The sequence below is a fragment of the Python bivittatus genome, unplaced genomic scaffold (genome assembly GCF_059951505.1).
Source record: "Python bivittatus isolate LINGU-HERP-01145 unplaced genomic scaffold, Pbiv_v1 ctg000530_np1212, whole genome shotgun sequence".
Taxonomy (NCBI): Eukaryota; Metazoa; Chordata; class Lepidosauria; order Squamata; family Pythonidae; genus Python; species Python bivittatus.
The window spans coordinates 9681981-9701056 of record NW_028277085.1 but is presented as its reverse complement, the minus strand read 5'-3'; the positions used below and the strand labels follow the sequence as shown (position 1 = coordinate 9701056).

The window sequence follows — 19076 nt, the reverse complement described above, 5'->3', positions numbered from 1 at the left end:
TTTTACTGCACTTTTTTTATTGCTACATTTAGACAAATTAAATCCTGAAAAAAATGCACTCAGCATTTTTCAGAATTTGGCAGAAAGCGATGTGAAATTAAAGAGGGAGGATCTGTGAATATGAATGAATATATATATATATATATTCATATGTATATGTTGTTAATGTTCACTGGTGGGTTGGGCGGAAGACCAATATTTGGTTAAAACTTTAATAATTATCCACTGACTTCGTTGATGCTGTCTTTTATATTACCACGTTGCTTAGTATAAATGAATAATATTCCTATCTTGGTCATTATGCATACCAGTATTCTGTGTTACGTTTTATGCACTTAATGACATTGGTCTTACATTTTATTTCAAGAACACTTTTATCATATTTAATTTGCAATCAGGTGATAGCATTACTGTGTTGTGTATTTGATGCGCAAATGTCTTTGGTGAAATAATTATGAACAGTGAAAGCAAGAAAAACCTTTCTTATTCCCTAAACCTTTGAGTGATGTGATGTGTATATCACACACACACACACACACACACACAAAATAAATCAATCCTAGGTTGATCCACTGTAAAAACAAGCATGATAGCATGATGCCAGGTGCACATTAGGTACGTATGATACCAAAGTGATTCAAATTCTTTTTTTGTTTCTTTGACATGGGGTCTCTCCCCTCCCCCATTTGAAAATGTGTTACTTGTTATTGTTGCTGTTGTTGTTATTCTTGTATAATGTCTGAATAATGTTAAATTAAACAAAAATAATTTTTTACATGGCAGATCAGATAAACAGGACAAGCTACATATCTTGGATACCCATATATCTCAGTGATTAATTTATTCTAAGGCAGAGGGCCTGTACTATCCCATAAACCCAGTTGAACTCAGTTTCATTCTGTTGCTCTGATGTGTAAAGGTTGGTAAACACAGCTTATTGCTCCTAGAATCTGAGCTGATTTTTTTTTCAATGGCTAATCAACAGTTAGATTGGATGGGGACTCCAGATTCATAAGGGAGGGGACCATTTATATAACCAACCATGCAATTTCCAAAGAAACTATCAGAAACTGATAGAGGAAAAGAAACTGACTCCTCCAGATCAAATTGGACTTGTGCACTGATTTCAAAATGGAAGTTTGAAAACTGGATAAAAGAGAAGAATGGTTTATACTGTGGACCAAACACCCTTAAATCCAGAGAACTGCTTTGGGATGTTATAGTGTTTGCAGCAGCATTGATATTTATGCAAAGGTTGGACAGAACGAGAGGTAAATCAAGCCATGAATAAGCAAGGTTGGCAGAGGACAAGCGGGGAAAGCTTGTGACTTGCAACAGGATTAATAAAGTTGACGAGTCCCTTCCCCATTCCTGGGGATTTCATTATAACTAAGAAAATCCAAAAGAGGAGCAAATGCTGTAACCTGTGGATTCTTGTAGAATTTCGAACATTCTCTGTAGAAAAAGGAGGACTCGGGAGTTGCTCAGGAAAACTCTACTGATGGGAATCCTGTTCATAAAACTTTACAGCTTAATCAGAAACTGGTGTAAAGTTGCCAAAAACCAATCTGAACAGAATAGGCAATGACCAAGTTGATGCCATACCTATTTTCAAATACACGAGGATACCCCAGATGTTTTATCGGTCATCACACCCTAAAAGAAAGCAAACCCAGATGACACTGTGCCATAATTAGGGTTTGACTTTGCCATGCACCACATGCACCTAAAAAAATCTCAGGGAATGAAGCTCATTGTCAAGATGAAGGCAGCCCACGAAAAACAATTTGGCAATTCTCAGCCTGAGAAAAAAGGGTTTGGGGTCACTCTTTGGTGGGCAACTGTTACTTTAGCAGGCACTCAACACGACAGTTCTAGGGGTTAGTGAGCAGATCCAAGGAAAGGGAAGAGGGCAGTTTTGAATATGTTGGTGGCACTGGAAAGAGGTTGCACAAGTTTAGCCTGCAGAAGATGAACTGCTCTCCTATACTGATGATTGGATGAATGGGATCATAAAGGAATCAGCCAGAGAAAAAGGATAAATCTGAACAGTTAAACGTTTTGTTTTGTTTTATTGTATTCAAACCCACATATTCACTTCAAGGTTGGATTCCTTTTTCTGGGTATGGCTTTGGGGTGAAAGACAGCTAGGACAATCTAATCCCATGTTGCTTCATGATTAAAAGCCAGACTTTGTCCTTTATTCCAGCCTTACTCAATCACATGCTCTAAAGAGGATTGGACTTCAACTCCCATGCTGCAACTTCTAATGGCCATCCTGCACTTATACGGGCACCATCCAGTTGAAGTCAATGTAGCTAGACACAAAATCCTAGCCCAACGTATCTCTTTTCCATTAATTTCAACTCCTTTTCCCCTTGTTGTTGATGTTGTAAATGTGCTTGCTTAATTTTTAAGGTTTTTTTTTAATAATATGGAAAAAATGTTGCTGTAAGTGAAAGTTGTATTGCTCCCATCTTTTGTTTTCTCACTGTTCTGCCAAAGTAATACTGTTTTGTATTTCTTCAGAATTTTCTATGTGTTAATAAAAATGTATAACACTGTATCTCAGTTGATCCAAGCCAAACTCAAGCTACACTACAAACGGAAGTGAGGGACGTAGAAGAATGTGTGCCATATGCTGGGAGCTGCTATCAAGAAGGTCCTCTCTCTGATAGGCAGCCTCTGCATCTCAAATAGTGAGAGGGAGGACAGAATGGCTTCTGATGTACAGATTAGCATCTAGAGAGCCAAGTAAGGCGGGAGAGAAAGAGGCAATCCTTTGGTTTAAAGCTAATAAGAGCTTTAGACATTAGAAGTAGCATTTAGGTTGGTTTTCAGGCTCAATTCTATTTGAAGATACATTTAGAACAAACTAAACGAACCATCCAGTCCCAGTTTACAAACAAACAGGAATTATATTCTGAGATAATGAAAGTTTCTGAACCATCTTCAGAGGACATTGAAGAAACCATCTGGAGATTACCAGAAGATGGAGAAGTAGGGCCAGCCTCTGCTTCAGTGACAAAGATGGCTCAAACGTCAGACTTGACCTTTAGGAAAACACATTCTTCTCCAAAACAGGATGAAGACCATTAAGTCAGGCAGACAAACCACTCACCAATTCACTCCATCCATCTAGCCTGGGCTGAGAAGGAAAAACCTGTTGCTGGGCTCATATTCTATAGTTTGCTTAACTATAGCTTTATTGAATAAAGCACAGTTGGTTGAGTTCACACAAACTGCTGAGCCATAAAACATAGTTAACAAACTCTAGTGGCTAAATTCAAACATCATGCTAAACCATACCAAACCAAACCACATAATCGCTCAGTTCAATGTGTGAATCTAACATGTATGTAGATGCCTGGGAGTAGAAACTGAACAAATAGACTTCTCAAATAAAACCAATTCTTAGCTGTTTTTGCTACAAAAACATTAACACTCCTAATCTTGTGAAATTAAATTGGATGGCTGGATGGATCTTTATTTTCTTCCATGCAGTGACTATTCAGTTATTTTTTTTATATACAACTCTGTTCTCCCTGATAATTAAAAAAAGACAGTCCAGTGGTATTTCCCAAACTGAAGTGAGAAACATAACTGATTCATAATGAGAGCAGGTGCCCTGCTTTGTGCTTTCAGATCAAAGAAGAATCCTAAGGCATAGAGATAAAAATGTTCTGTTGGAGAGCTGCAAAATTTCTCCCAGTGAAATCATGCCAAAAAGAGATAACTACCCTATAATTCGGGGGTTAGTAATATGTACTTTGGCAGTGAAACAAGAGGACCAGTATGTAATATAGCATCACCTGTCCCATTTTCTTGTCTTTTCTTGCCTAACCTTGAGGTACCCTATTGCAAAGGAAGATGTAATTGGTTATGAAGGAGAGCACATATTGGTTAATCAATTTAAATGATAGATGTTTCCATCACAATTTTTATCAAGGAATTAGGGAGGATCAAATTGTTTCATGGGCCTACAAATTAAAGAATACCTACTCAGTCTCCTGCAGAATGCTTAGTTTCATGAAAAATCTCACATCCTGAGATATTTTTTTTTTGCTCTGCCAAGATCTAGAGCAGTCCTCAAAATCCTGATATTTCTGCCCAGAATTCACAACCAGTATGAGTAGGCTATCCTCTCTTCTTTCCAGGAATATTTTATGATGTATTTGTTAGATTTATATCTCACCTTAACTCCAGGAGCTCAAAACAATGTACATAGTTCTGTACACCCTCCTCCAATTTTTCCAACAACCACCTTGTGAGGCAGCTGGGGCAGAGAGAGAGTAACTGGCCCAAAATCGCCCAGGGAATTTCCACAGCTGAGGACGGACTGGGTCTCGTCAGTCTTGGCCCAACATCTTCACCGCTAGGCCATGATCTCTGGGTTTCCAGCATGATAGCACAGCAATTTTTCTTTTAAAATATACCTTTCCCCCCTTTTTTCTTATTTTCACTTTAATCTTGAAAATGTCTAAGGGCAGACCATTAAACTTTATTACAAATTTCTCCATCATTTCCTATTCCACCCCACCGCCCCAAAACAGCTTCTGCACTCCTAATTAAATTGCAACATGTGTTGGTTGCTTGGATTTACATGGGAATGTTTGCAGTACAGATTCGCCCTGTGCCCCACTGACTGTTCACTCAAGTTATGGCCTGTAAAGTTATGCTTGCTGTCATGCTCATCTGTGAGATTAGCTTGCATGGTTAAATAGGAACGTCATTTCTTCTCCAGCCTCCCACGCCCACCTTGTCCATTTGTTTCATTGGGACATAGTTGGCAAAAAATGGGTGGGGGGGTGCAGTAAGGGTTAAATTTAAATTCTTTAAATTCCAAAGCAGAGGTTGCAGCTGTGGAGCAGGCAGAAATTGTATTTTATTTTTCTGCTTACGAAGTTATGGTTGAATTAAAATAATTGCCACCCAGAAGGAAAAAACTATCTGGGGCATTTAGACCTTCTGAGAAGAGCAATGCGAGTAGAACGTGGCCTGAATACTAGGGCCTGGTTTGTATATCATGCCAGAATGGCTGGATTCACATAGCACCCTAAGAAACAAACCACATTATGACTAAGTTTTATGTATGAACCAAGCCATTGTGCCTAACTGAGCTATTTTTTAAAAAGTTCTTTGCAGCAGTGGGAAGGTTAGGCATACTCCTACCTCTTTTCCTCCAAAGTAAAAAGAAAAAAACCCTTCAGTATAGCTCTAATTTAGTAATTGGGTAATGGGTTTTTGTGGAGTAGCACTGTGGCAAATGATGCAGTCTTTGGAACTCAGAAAGTCCTTCCTAGACTTAAGATGTTTTTAAAAATGTGTCAGAAATAAAAATTTGCAAACGTGATGCAGGTCTTATGAAAGTAGATTTCTAGGACAGAATAGATTGTGCTATTTAAACACAAACAGGAAAAAAGTGCTTTGTTTAATGTATTCATCTCCCACCCCCACCCCCACCCCCAAATAATTTCTCAATAAAGGTTAATAAGCAGCACATGGCCAAGTCATGAAATTAACAAATTTATGCAAACTAGTACAAAAAATGAAAGCAAAAATCCAGATTAGAACTATTTTCAAAATCCATCATCAAAAGCAGAAGAAACTTAGCTAAGATGTTGGAACTCTTCTTAAAACTGACAGGAACCACTGCTAAGCTGTTCAACTGAATATAGTAAAAAATATGAGTCACCCACCTGCTTGCATCTGAATGAATCATCCTAGTGTTTTGAAAAATTCTTCAACAGCCCAGCAATTAAGAGTAGGATTGCAATGGGTAGAATATACACAGACTCCTCCAGGTGCTAAAATGGTAGAAATAATGTTCAGACGGGTGAATCCACCAAGAGAATGATTCCCCCATCCTTCCTCTGCAGCCTCCCCTGCTTCTTTTCATGCATCAGTATAATTTTTGGTGGAAAAAGGATATAGCAAGTTAGGATGGTCATCTGCCTGTCATCAAGGGCACACATTTGCATTCCATTTGCAGGCAATACCACCTATCACCAATTTCACATTTGGCCTTTCACCTATAATTTCAGTGGGCAATCTCTGCAGGCAATCCTTTACAGCTGGAGTGTACAATGTTTTCAACCTCTGAGGGCTATAAGGGGAGGTTCAGAGTGATGCTGTGACCTCTTCAGATGGAGCAGGGACAGAACCTTCAGCTTTTAGGGTATTTGGGTTGGTGTATTTTCCTTCTTCTATAAAGTAGGCTTCACATACCTATTTTAATGTTTGATTGTTTGTTGTAGAACATGAAAAGTCATACTGCTGGGGGGTAATGATTTGCTTTGCCACTGAATTTGTACAGCGGAATACAATTTTGGCCAAAAAGAGAGGAACGAGTGGACTGTTGACGGCTTGCAGGCCCCATGCTGCTCATCCCAAATTGAAGTAGAGAAATGCAATCAACCACACATTAGTGAAACCTAAGAAGGAAGAGAGGATCTTAAGTATCCACATTTAGCATCCAGACAACTAATGGAGCAGCCAACATGAGAATCGCTTGATGACTTTCTTCCGTTCTATGGCCACCACCTCCAACCTTGGACACCCTTTCGAGGTGTGGACTTCAAATCCCAACATTCTCAATAATGGGTTGTGGAATTCTCCACGTATCTGGAGAATTTCCAGGTTGGAAAAGGTGGCAGTACAGAACAATGGGTCACATTTCTACTCCAACAAGAATAATTACTTCCACATTGGCATCTCACTTTATTAATTCCCACATGAGCATTTCATTGTAATCTGCCTCCTCTTCTGGATGGCAATGCCAAAAGTGGCTGCCTCAGGGAAAAGCGATACAGGCAGCTCAGGTCTGAGCAGGGAGGCCCTGAATCTCCCTGAGCAGTTCTTCCATGTTTCTGAAGCTCTTGTCTTACACATGTCCAGCTAGGTCCAAGCTCTGAGCCTCCTTGTTTTACAATTCCTTCCCATGTGCTAGTTTGCTTCTGAGCCTGGAAACACAGAAAGGAGTTTTTCTTCCTCCTCCTGACAAAAGCAAACACACGTTGTTTTGCACCCACAAGGAGTACATTTTTGTAGTTTCCTTTTCCCCCCAGCAATTAAAAAAAAAAAAAATCCACAGGAGTTGGTCTGCTTTCTCAACCATTGTATGTTGGTAAATGCAACAGTTGGAAATAGATTTAACAGTTTCTTTTCCTGCCCAGCTATGGTCTGGGGCATGCTGAAATAGAGCCATTTGTAGAAAAAGAGTTTCTGATTGCAAAGAAAGCAACACCAACATCAGGAAAAAGGCCCTCTCAAGCACTGATGCCTTTTTTTTTCTTTTTTTGGGGGGGCGCCTTCGAATCAGTGTTTGCCTCCTGGTGATTACCTGGACAAATCCCTGCAATTTTCTTGGCAAGATTTTCAGAAGTGGTTTGTTTGCCATTGCCTGCTTCCTAGGGCTGAGAGAGTGACTGGCCCAAGGTCACCCAGCTAGCTTTGGGCCTGAGGTGGGACTAGAACTCGTGGTCTCTAGCCCGATGCCTTTAACCACTACACCAAACTAGCTGTCTTGGTGCCTGTCCTGGGTCTCCCTTTAACTTAATACAGAACAGTTGGTGACAACTGCCCGAAGCCACCATTTTGATTCTCCACAATGCCCTGAAAAGCAATGCTGTGCTTTTGAATTGTGGGGAAATGGCTGTTCCTTGAGACTGTATAGCCCACTGCAGACCCCAAATCTGGATTCTTTGTGGAAAATGAGCAGAAGGAACAGGATTTTTTTCAGTGGTGAGATAGATACTTTTTACAACTGGAGGAAACCAAGGTTTTCTACTAGGCTGTGTAATGATGTGAGATGCTTGGGATTTCTGGAGAGTTTGGGTGATAGATTTGGGTTTTTTTTCATGTGCTAATTCTAAAAGAAAGCTTATCCTTTTAAGAGTTTTTCCTCCTCTGCAAAGCAGAAATTTATGTCTGTATGTATTGGGCTTTACAAGCTGCTCCAGTGGAAGCCGAGTCTAAGCATCATACATCCGAACCTTTGTTTGGGTTAAAACAGATAATGCACCTTATAATAAAACAGCAGCAACTTCAAACCATACAAATAACAATATACAGAAACATATAGCAGGGGCAATCTAATCCATTCAATAATCACCAAGCAAAAGATAATTTCTGTCGCTAGAGGGAACAGATCACCATTGTAACCCCTAAGGCCTGATGGAATAACCACATTTTAATGGACTTCCTAAAAAACATTAGGAGGGATGGGGTCATTCAGAGATTTGGGGGATTCTGTTCCATAAAAGGGGAGCAGTGATTGAGGAGGGTTGCCTACGTGATCCCTGAAGTTAACAGTCCACGAGAGAAGGGACCCAGAGCAAGCTTGCTCTCCTAGATCTGACTGGGCAAGCAGATACTATCAAAATTCCCCATCTTCCTGTCTTGTCCCCATTCTCAGATTCTTTGCTTCCCTCCAAAGAATCTCCAAAGGACCCAGATATACCACACTGTCCAGTTTACATGCCTTGCCAGAAAATTGCTTAAGCCAACTCTTGCCAGTAAAGAATTAAGGCAGACTTCCCCTTTCCAGCTGCTCAACCGAGCTGTTGGTCAACAGAGACCTCTGCTGGAATCCATTTACCACTACGTGGGGAAAAAAAATTCTAGGTTCAATTAATGCTTAAAGGGAACTTTGAAAAACCTCCTTGGGCCCTGGATGAAAAGCAGCTCATGGTCCCTTTCTCTTCTTTGTGTAAATTAGCCTTTCCTAACCCTATACCTCCAATGTGTTAGATTACATATCCTGTCATTCCCAGCCAATGGGACTATCTGGGTGAAGTTGCTGTCCAATCATCTAAAATGCTCTTAGTGAAGGAAGGCTGGTATAAAGGACTTCTTTGCTTTTTAATCTGCCATATGCTTAAACATACTGGCTTTTTTCCTTTTTTCCTTCTTTATTTATTTTAGAAATTAATATACCACCATTTCTTCCTTTTTTTTAGAACCATGAAGCTTAAATGAAACTCAAATTTAAATAAAACTCTCCCTTAATTTTTATTTCCATAACAGCAACCCAGAAAGGTAGATTGCCCTGAGAGAAAGTAACTGGCCCAAAGTCATTCAGTTGGCTCCTTGCCTAACAGAGGACTAGAACATGGGTCTCCCCACTCCTAATCCAGCACCTTCCCCATTACACTATCCTGGCTCTTGTGCTGAGAGACTGACTGGCTCAAATTCACTCAGGGAGCTTCTGTGGCAGATGATGGAGTTGGACCTGGGAATTTTTTTTTTTAATAATTTTTATTGAAAGTTCTAACAATAAGAAGAACTAATACAAACTAAATAGAACCAAGGAAACAAAAAGGAAAGAGAGAAATAAAAGAAAAAGCTAAAAGTGCAATAAGAAAAAAAAGTAGTAGAAAGGTCATGCTCAGCCATGGAGACATTAATTAAAACTTTCTTTCAGTTAAAATAATACTTTTAAAAATTCAGGTGGGACAGGATGCCAGAGGCATCGTGGTGAATATTTGGGCACACGCTGGTCTTCTTGGACATTGCCTGTCCAGTCTGAGATACATAAAGCCTTGAAGCCTTCAACAGGAGACTCAGACGTTTCTCATTCATGGATTTGTTCCACATTATGCAGATTGCACTGAAGAAAACAACAATTCAATTATTTCCTCTATATCCTGGAAGAAATGTGAACTGGACTGATTTGAAACATTGGCCAGGTTCCTGGATTTATTTGACACACAATCCTCTGAGTGTATTGGAGGAGTGGGTATGTACATGTTTACAATTCGATTTTTACTGGAAACAGATGAATCCTTCTTGTGCCTGTCCATGGTAAATTGTGCTCTCTTTCCTTTTGCTTTGGGGGGCATAATTTTCAGAAGATGAAACAAGCAGGTATCTTGCCCAAAGAATGGAACACAGAAACGTTGATAGCACCAGCACTAGTCAGTATGTTCCAGTTAGATCCTCCAAGACGTTATAAAGTGCATGGTTACCTTTAACTTTACCCTAAAATTGCAAATCCTCATTTTGATACTCACATGAGTGAAAATCAGAACCAAACATAAAATGTTGGTTCACACTTTCCATTGCTGATTCTGTGTGCTACAACAAACCTTCCCCATTCCTAAATTCAGTATCAGCTCGGTCTTAATCTTTTATACATCCACCTCTTGGCAAGATTGAACGTCTCTTGGTACTGCATGTTGTAAAGATAGATTATTCAGGTTGTGATCACCTTATGAACAATATTCTGCAAAAGTTTGCTCTGTTCATTTTTGGTAAGTTAAGATTTATCTGTTTAATTAAATTAGACGCAATGAAACAAGTGAATCATATAGAGAAGCTTTCTGAATGCCAAGCAACTGTGTCCCCCACACTTTTTTGTAAAGTGGTCACGGTGTTAAAAAAAACTAAGATCATGGCATCTGGACCCATCAATTCCTGGCAAATAGAAGGGGTAGAAATGGAAGCAGTAACAGACTTCATTTATTTGGGCTCCGAGATCAGCGCAGACGGGGACTGCAGCCATGAAATTAAAAGACGCTTCCTCCTTGGGAGGAAAGGTATGGCAAACCTAGATAGCATATTAAAAAGCAGAGATGTCACCTTGCCGACAAAGATCCGCATAGTCAAAGCTATGGTTTTTCCAGTAGTAATGTATGGCTGTGAGAGCTGGAGCATAAAGAAGGCTGAGCGCTCTAGAATTGATGCCTTTGAACTGTGGTGCTGGAGAAGACTCTTAAGAGCAGTCCCCCTGGACTGCTAGGAGGTCAAACCAGTCAATCTTAAAGGAAATCAACCCTGATTGCTCATTGGAAGGATTGATAATGAAGCTCAATCTCAGATACTTTGGTCACCTAATGCGAAGAGAGGACGCTTTGGAAAAGACCCTGATGCTGGGAAAGATTGAAGGCAAAAGGAGAAGAGGACGGCAGAGGATGAGATGGTTAGATAGCATCACTGAAGCAATGAGCATGAAACTGAGCAAACTCAGGGAGGCAGTGAAGGACAGGAAGGCCTGGTGTGATGTGGTTCATGGGGTCACGAAGAGTCGGACATGACTTAACGACTGAACAACAACAACAACACAGGGTTGTAGTGTGTAAAACATTCAACAGATTTAATATTGTTTTTGTTAATTCATTACAGGCATTTTAACTGATTGACAATTAGGAAGGGATCAACGATGGATACATTTTCACTTCTATCTTCTAACTAGCTATAGAATATAAAATAGGCTTGTCTTGAAGGAGGATGAAGGACCGGACCTCATCTTTTTCACATACAGTTAGAAAAACGTCTTCCATATCTAGCCTTTGCTGATGTGAATAAGTTAGCCTTCCAGCCATTAACATTCAGTGGAAACATTATACAGTGATACCTCGGGATACGAACGCCTCTGCTTGCGAATTTTTCGGGTTACGACCAGCTCCGGCCCCAAAAATTTACCTCGGTTTGCGAACTCCGCCTCGGGGTACGAACCGGATTGGCGGCCATTTTCCACCGTGCCATGTGGTCCGTGGCCATTTTCCGCCCGTGCCACATGGTCTGCGGCCATTTTCTGCCTGTGCCACGTGGTCCGCGGCCATTTTTCCGCCCGTGCCACGTGGTCCGAGGCTGTTTTTCCGGCCCTACCGCGTGGTCCGCGGCCATTTTCGCACCGCGCCGGGCTGTTTTCACGCCGCACCGCGCCGGGCCGTTTTCGCGCCACGCCGTGCCAGGCTGTTTTCGCACCGGGCCGTTTTCGCGCCGCGCCGGGCCGTTTTCGCGCTGCACCGCGCCACACCCGGCCGTTTTCGCGCCGCACCACGCCGCGCCCGGCCGCTTTCCCGCCCAACGCGTGGTCCGTGGACGCCAGAACGGATTAACGGTAATTACATTGAACCTTATGGGAAATTGCCTCGGGTTGCGACCAAATTCGGGCAGAGGGCGGAACGGATTAACCGGATTTACATTGAACCCTATGGGGAAATTTGCCTCTGGGTGCGACCAAATTCGGAGGGCGGAACGGATTAACTGGATTTACATTGAACCCTATGGGGAAATTTCCTTCGGGTTACGACCAACTCGGGATACGCCCAGAGTCACGGAACGGATTAAGTTCGTATCCCGAGGTACCACTGTATATATAAAACCATATTACTGTATCATTCCCAAAGCTCCAGATAGGATTGAAAGAGTGATTGATTCATGTCTGCTTTTTAAAAAAATGAACAACTAAACTGAGGTGCATCACTTATTTTTTTTAAAACAATTGTATGTATCTCCCATTCCTGAGGGCTCTGGGTGGCTTACAATGGATGCATATATGCAGATTAACATTAAAATCACATAAGAAGCATAAAACCTTTAAAAATGCCAAAAAGGCTGAAGTTGAAGCTCACCACAAAACTATAACAAGCAATAGTTAACAACAGCAATAGTTTCTTCTATGTTAAAGGTGCCAACAAGGAAACAACAGAACTTACTGCTATTGTTAGATGTTGGATTCTTGGTGTTCTCTGAGCTTGTGTTTGCAGGGGTTTTTTTGTTTTGTTTTGGAGACATTTCATTATCAGCCTAGGTAGCATCATCAGGGCATCATCTGCCCTGATGATGTTACCTAACCTGGTAATGAAACATCTTAAAAAATCCACGTCGTTCAGAGAATACCAAGAACCTGACAGCTCCACCCTGAGCTATGTATATTCTCAATTACTGAAATGTTAGATGTATTGGGATGGGACCTGTAGAAGATTCCCCACCAAAGACCTGAGCATGTGGAACAGGCTAGATAAAAAATAGACAGTCTTCAAAAACGTGCCAGCCACTGGTGCTGACAGCTTCGTGTGGTTAACCAGATAGGAATCCCAACCAGATGAGCTAATTCTACTTTATTATAAACTACATTGACAGAATCTTACAAGTAGGAAAGTACAATTTCCCCCCTCCCATCTCCTTTACAGCTCGGGTAACTGGGAGGGGGGTCTCTTCTGAGCCTCTTGCCCTGCCCACTATCCAGCTGTGGGCTATGTTGTCTCTTATCTGACAGTTCCCTTAGCAATGTCTCTACACCCAGTCTCCCAAGGTCTTTCCCACATACCATTACGGGTGCCGCTTCAACAAAGGAAAAATGCAGTCCTTTCAAGAGATGTCCACATTGCAGGCCAGATGCATTTCCAGTCTTCAAGGACCCCAAAACTGCAATACAGTAATCCAATCTTAGGTTTACACTAGGACTCAAGGCTACATGTTGCTCCCACAACCGTAGGTACAACTTCATTTGTTATCAAATTGAATAATTTAACATCAGGGAAGGGGAAAATTGTTCAGTGCTTCACTGGAGAATCGTCACATTAACTCTACTATGTCTGCTTTAAAAATAGTTTGGAAAGAGGGCATTGACCCTCACTTGAGCAAAGCACCTCTCAGCTGTCCCTTCCTTGTTCAGGATCATATGGAAACCTGAAAAAGTGTTGCTGCTTTAAGAAATCTGCTCATTAAAATCAATGCTATTAAAGCAGTGGCTTCTCTTTTTTTAAAATTTTCACAGAAGCCTGAAATATTAAACTACTTTAATGCATACCAGCAAGTTGCTGTTTTTATACCCATGTGAGATCCAAAGCACTTCTTCTAAATCATTTCTGAGCATACACAACCCTGCTGTAATACATTGAAATGAATCCAATTTCATTTTTGTCCTGGCCCCATTTACTCTTTTAGAGAGCACATCTCTCAAAAGCCTAATGTGGTCCATGTTCCAAAGTAAGTTACACCCCCCTTGAATTAAACCAAGCCCTTGAAACAGATGCCCGTTCACACATAGCCTTGGGCTATCCAGGACAGGAAGCTGTGTTCCATTTCCCAATGCAAGAATTGCTTTGTGTGTTAGAATAATAATAATTCTTAAATCTGCAGCTCATAGATGAAAGTCAATGCATGCAAATGTTGTGCAAATCTCATTATGAAATCTTTTTTTTTTTGGCACTGTGCAAATGGCTACTGTACCACTAACCTACAATTCCTTACATTTCAGAGAAGGGGAACATTTCCACTCATCTATGCCTTGATTTCCTGTAATGCATAGAACTGTTTAACCCCTGCTATCATTATATGCCTAGGTGTAAATAAAAACAACAAAGCATTGACTGAAGGAAATTTGAAGCAGTGTCACGTATAAGGCATGGGTAAATTCAATGGGTATACCTCTTTTATTTTTAAATTTATTTTCACCTATTTATAATTACTGCCTCAATTACCAGTAGCCTGCACTCAAAGTGGAGACCAGTTCCTTTTAAATTATAACTAATTATACCTAAGTTCCCCCCTCCAACATTGATTTCTCTTGATTTTATGGAAGTTCACTGTCACCTCTGATTCCCTGAGAGATTATGATTTACGAAGTTTTTATTCACATATTGATACTTGGGGGGCTCTTAATTTAGTTCTGAATACCCAAGTAATTATATTTTATCAATATGCTATTGTTAACATATTTCCTCATATTGCTATTTCATTCTCTCTTTAGCATCTTAAGGACTGCACTTAAAACTCCTTACTCACTTTGTGTGTCTATTTTACTTTTTCCTTTAGTTCTTAATTTTGGGGGGGAGGTATTTTATAATTTTAGCTTTGTATAAAACTTTGGTCAATGACCATAATAAACTTGAACTCTGGCAAAGCAGTGTTACCTTTAATCCTTGTATGCATACACCAGCCTTCCTCCTGAAGGTGATAAAAAGAAAAAATATCAACTTCTTTCTTCCTAATCTTAGACTGTATTTTCAAAGGGATTTGAATGGAAGGATTACTAGCCATGTGATAAAAATCCAATATTAATGAGAGAAAGCTGGGATGGAGGGGAAAAATCATAAATCTTACTCATATTTTTCACTCCTTGCCAACTCCTACCAAATTTCTCATGTGAGATATCTCTGTGGCTTCTGGTGACCCATTAAGAACTGTGAATGTTTCACCAGAGGAGAAAAGACAGTGGAAACCATCTGCTATCGTTTTCCTTGTGATACGTTAGGATGGGATCCATATCTTTCATTTGTTTGACTTATTTTCAAATTCTCCCTTTGCCCAGGGGTGCTCAGGGCAATAAAAAATTAATGGAAACAAGAACAGTAACCAAGTAGAACAAATCACTATTGCATCAAAACAACCTACTAATTAATTAGGAATAGGACTAAGCTCTTCTATGGCAGCCTTCACAAATCTCACGCCTTCCTGATATATTAGAAAACAACTCCCAGAATCCCCAGCCAGCATACCTTTTGACGATGCTGAGAATTCTGGGAATTGTGTCTAGCACAGCATGATGTTGGGAGAAACAGAGCTATACCATAAACACAGTGGAACATAAAAATCCATTAGACATTCAAAGAAACAATAGTCTTCCTACCGTGATAAATAAGAGAATTAACCTTGCCTCTGTAGGAAGAGTTTCATAATTGGGGTGCAACCCCAAAAAAGGCTCTGTCTTATGCTGCAAACAACCCAGCCTCTCTAGAAGGTAGAACATGTAATGATGATGTTCGCCACATTATGGAAAGATCCGTTCAAGGGACAGGGAGAAAAATAATTTCAGATAGTACGGGTGACAACCTAAATGCAATTTCCTGATTTTTTTAGCTGGAACCCATTAAAAAATTGTGCATAAACTGTCGGATGGACCTCACACCTTAAACGTGTTTTTTGTCATGTCACTCCAAATGTGCAACATACCTCAAAATAAATACATAATCTCCACAAATCCCACCCCTGCCCTCTCAAGTCAATCAAACAAACGTTGTTATGGGTCACAGACCCAGACTTCTTTTTAAAAAAAAATACAGTAGGTAATATAAACAGAGTCACTGCTGTGAGATAGGCAGCTATATAAATCATTGAAATAAATAAACAAAACAAAACAAAACAAAATAAAATAAAATAAAATGCAACATGCTGTCTACAATGCACAAATCCTAGAGGCTACAAAATACAAATTTTGCAAAAGGCAGTTATTTTGTGATCTTTAGCTGCCAAGAGAAGTCCTCCCATATAATGTCATCATCATTAGGATGCTCAGAACAATTTAAAAGAAGAAGAGGAATTCCCCAATCATCAAAATACGGTCCTTCCTCATCTGAGGCCCTTTAGGTAAGGGTCTAGTGCAATTCTCTCATCCAAAGATGAACAAGATGGTAGGATCCAATCTTACTGGATAAGACGCCACGTTTGAACACTGCCTCACACACAGGTTCTCCTGCAACATTTGGGGAAATGAATTTAGCTTGGTCATTTCCCAGATATGCTAGTTTTCTATTTGCAGAGAATTTTTCAAAACCACATCCCCCACCAGCAGTTGAAGATGATTATTTTCCATCATTCCAAGGCAGGCCTAAATCTACAGCAGAGAAGCAGGATTTTTTGTTGTGAGGGCCATCAACCATGAGAACATTGTGGAAAGGGGAAGGACTAGTTCCCCCCCCACACACACGCACACAAGAAAGTTTGACCTCTTCTCTTCTTCCTCAGTACCATTCATAATTATGCATCTATGCAAAGACAGTACTCAACTCTGTAATGTTTGAAAAGCCCATCAAATGTCTGTTTTGTAATCAGAGAATGGAAATGCACCGAATGGGTATTCTCTGAAGGAAAGTCTGTGATGGGGCATTCAAAGTGCATTTCTTCCTATGGGCTTTCGGGGGGGCGGGGGGAAATACCTAGTATGTTCTGAATCACTGTCTAAAATTGACTTGTTAGTCAGTTCTCCCCAGGGACTCCTGGGGGCACCAAAATGTCCAATAACAGTGTTCCACCCCCCCCAAAAATAACAATTCCTGGTATTCCTGAAGCTTTAAATTTTAAAGGGAACCACAGTTTAAAGGTGAAAAGCCATCATCTGTTTCTAAGCAGATAAACTCTCATGTGCCAGATCTTTAAATTATTACTGTAATAAAGGCATCACCAGCTGTTTACTTATGTCAATCAGTCTGTTGATAAAGAAGCCCATCTAAGATTGCCAGTTTAATCTTCCCCAATCTTGCGAGATAGTTTTTGCATGTTTATTTTTAAAGGCTCTTACGGTAAGAAGTATCTGAACAGCACTTACAACAGCCCTCCCCGACCTGGTACCATCCACTTATTCCAAAGGATTTTTCCATTGTGAATAGAACCTAGCATTTTCTGCGAAAGGTCAAAGGAAATAGTTCTTCTGTCCATGTAAGGAGCATCCCTTTGTTTGGACACAGGAGTGCCAGTTCCATCAATGTGATGCGGGGGAGAGACTTCCTTTGAACCTTGGGAGGGCTCTTGTTCCTTATTTGCCCACCAAAACGTTTTTGCTCCCTTCTGAATGAGTTTTGCACAGCAGCTGATTACGTCTGCTTATTTTAGCTGTTCTGTGCTTTGTTTCCCGCCAAATGGTTTAGGGTTCGCGATCAATGGTTGACATCACCTCTGCAAACTTAGTTACCCGCAGCAGAGCCACAAGGATATCTCACCAATTGATTATGTTCATGGCAGGCAAAACTTTTTGGACGTGAGATTTTAACAGTGGTGGCAAGCAAAAAGGGAACAAGAGAGATGAAGGTTGACTTCAGAAAGCACGATTTAGGGTCTTTTAAAAAACATATATTCATACATTTAATTGTATGTAATATATTCCAGCTATCTAATCAGACAGGAAGAGTTGTAAAGACAATGTTGCCATTTTCTATTTATTCCTCACCTTTCTGTTTATACAGTTTAACCACTTAAGGCCGTTTCGAACCATTAAAGAAATACAGCATGACAGCCACAATAAAATCGCTGCAATTAAAATCAAAACCCGAAATCAACATCAGGATCATTATTCACGGACATCACATCAATTTACCACAGGTCTTTGGATCACGGTTTGCTCAGGTCACTCTGATTTCTGGGGTTCGCGCAACTCCGGGACCTATGAAGCATCCCAACCCGGTGGTTGGCGCAATTAGGGGAAAACGGGGTCAACCAGGTCGCGGCTCGTCGGGTTTTGCGAACACAGCCTTTGTGTCCTTTTCTGCCTCCCCTTCTTCAAAACTGCCCCGCGGGAAAACGCTAACCGAGACTTGGCACTCTCCTTTATCAGATATTCCACCAAGCCCAACAAAATCCGACTAGGGGGTTATTTCCCGTATTTCCCCCCTGCCCCTCAGCTCACAATTCCCCCATTCCTGGCCCGGAGGGGGCCCCGGCCGTCCAGCTCGCTCCTTCTGGCCCGCTGCTATGCGCCGCTGGGGACCCGCCGTTTTTCGCCCGCAGCGGGGGGCAACGAACACAAAGCGCCCGCGTTAAAAAGGCGGGAATCCCGAGGCCGGCGCCTCCGGTGTCCGGGCGCGCTTCCTCGCCCCTCTCTTCCCGCTCCGCCGGTCCCCGAGGCGAGGAAAGGGCCTCTCTCCTCCCGCCCCGCTCGCCCTCCGCGCTCGGCGGGTGCGCGCCGGGGTGTCCGTCCCCGCGCGCGCAGCGAAGAGGAGAAGGACGACCTTCTGGCCGGTGGGGGCTGCGGGTGCGCCTTTCTGTTTGCGTGGAAACCGGTCGTGTCCACAGGAAATGGCAGGAAGGGAAAGTAGGCAGCGAGCGAGCCACTAAGCACCCCAAGGAGAAAGGAGGACAGAAAGACAGAAAGAAGTCGGGCGGGGGGGACGTCCAGGTTTCGGCAGTGCCCGAGGAAGCATTGGGAAGGGAACGGAAGGAAAGGGATCCCCCCTCTTGTGGCGGCGGCGGCGGCGGCGAAATCCGGGATGGGCGAAGCCGTGTAGGAGGCAGAGCGCGGCGCAGGCGGCTCCATTCTTCAGGCAACCTTGTTACCAAGCCAGGGCTGGGGGAGGGGATCCCCGCCTGTCGCCCCCCTTTGCATCCGCGCCCTCCCACCCCGCAGCCCTCGCCTTGCCCGGGGCCCCCCGCAAAGCGGCTTAATCGTTCGGGGGAGGCTGCTGGTGCCCAGCCCAGGGCCTTCTCTTTCCCCCTTTTGCACGCGCGCACACACACACACATACACGGACGTAGGCTCTCCCTCTCTCACACACACACACACACACCCCAGCTCCCCTCTTCTTCCCCTCCTCCTCCTCCTCCTCCTCCTCCTCCTCTTCCACCGCCGCCGCCGC

At 42.0% G+C, this 19076-nt stretch overlaps 1 long non-coding RNA gene across 1 annotated transcript in view; it reads right to left on the bottom strand.

The window, feature by feature from the left end:
• Positions 1–18483, bottom strand: part of LOC148214791 (uncharacterized) — a 91671-nt gene extending 73188 nt beyond the window's left edge. The window contains exons 1-3 of the long non-coding RNA XR_015797505.1: positions 14646–18483; positions 12444–12559; positions 5700–5807 (exon numbers count right to left, since the gene is read on the bottom strand). This is a non-coding gene — a long non-coding RNA (uncharacterized LOC148214791). The remainder of the gene's footprint in view (positions 1–5699; positions 5808–12443; positions 12560–14645) is intronic.
• Between the last annotated feature and the right edge of the window lie 593 nt (positions 18484–19076).